The following is a 1,274-nucleotide window of genomic DNA, read 5'->3' as shown; positions in this document are numbered from 1 at the left end:
GCGTCCGAGGTCGCGAAGGAAGTCATTTGTTTGGATTAGGCAATTCATGGAGGGGCTAGGAGTAGTCCATTCAGCCAAAGATCCTATCACTCTATATTGTGATAACGGTGGAGCTATTTTTCAAGCCAAAGAGCCTAAGTCTAGTAACAAATCTAGACACATTGAAAGGAAATACCATGTAATTAGAGATTATGTGGAAAGGAAGGAAATTGACATTTGTAAGGTTGGGACATGGATGACAACATTGTCGATCCTTTAACCAAGCCTTTATCAAAGGCCAAGCATGATGGTCATGTCGTCTCTATGGGATTGAGACGAGTACCAGATTTTCTTTAGATTATGGATATGTAATAATTGGATAGTGTATCTTTTATTATATATATGATAATCACATTCATTGTTTTCGTATTCATTCTTTTATGAATTTTTATTTAGTGTGACTAAATTTTAATACCTTGTTTATCCGAATAAGTTGTGGAGACAATGTTGAACACTATTCAAGTGAATAAGATGAACATTGTATTTTGTCCCTAGTCACTTAATGAGGTGACGTCTCGGAGTGACTAGATTGTGAGTCGATTGATGGTTGTTCAACACCATAAGGTCATATATGATGACTGGTCGATTACATAGGCGGAGTGTGTGACACTTTGCCGGACAGTGACCATTTAGAGAGTCCCTAAGTTCTATTATAGACGCCTGGTCGTGGCGGGGATCTCTAAGATGTTCTAATGAGTCGATTCTTTTGATTGGAGACTATTATCCGAGCAGGTGCGATTTCCGAGTGACTTTGGTTTTTGTCCTAGGTCGTGCCGTGAAAGGAGGCCAAAAGGGCATTTACTAGGTCATGGTGAGTCAGATTGTGCAATAGGATAGATAGGGCATACAGGAATTGTCCACCCACGTTGGGTAACTATATCTCAAGGCCACTCGAGGAGTTAATGACTACAAATGCGTGGCCACGCTCGAAGTAATGTCTGTGAGAGATTTTTCCGGTCAGGTAGTCACACTCCCGATCGAGAAAACCACTCGCGATGTGTTCATGTGCAAGTGCGACTGTAAGACACCTTGCATTGAGTGGGAGATTAAAACGGACAAGAGAATTGGTAGCGCACACCTTGTGTCGGACAAGTGGGAGATTGTTGGAGTTAGTGTCCTCCACAATAGTGCGTTAACATAATAAATCTCATTAATAGAATATCATCAGATATTTAATTATTTGATCCTCGTCGGTTGATTAACGTAAATCGATAACGGTTGGCTGACTAGAGTTT

This window comes from Silene latifolia, chromosome 1 (genome assembly GCF_048544455.1).
Source record: "Silene latifolia isolate original U9 population chromosome 1, ASM4854445v1, whole genome shotgun sequence".
Lineage (NCBI taxonomy): Eukaryota > Viridiplantae > Streptophyta > Magnoliopsida > Caryophyllales > Caryophyllaceae > Silene > Silene latifolia.
Note: the sequence above shows the minus strand (reverse complement) of the source record.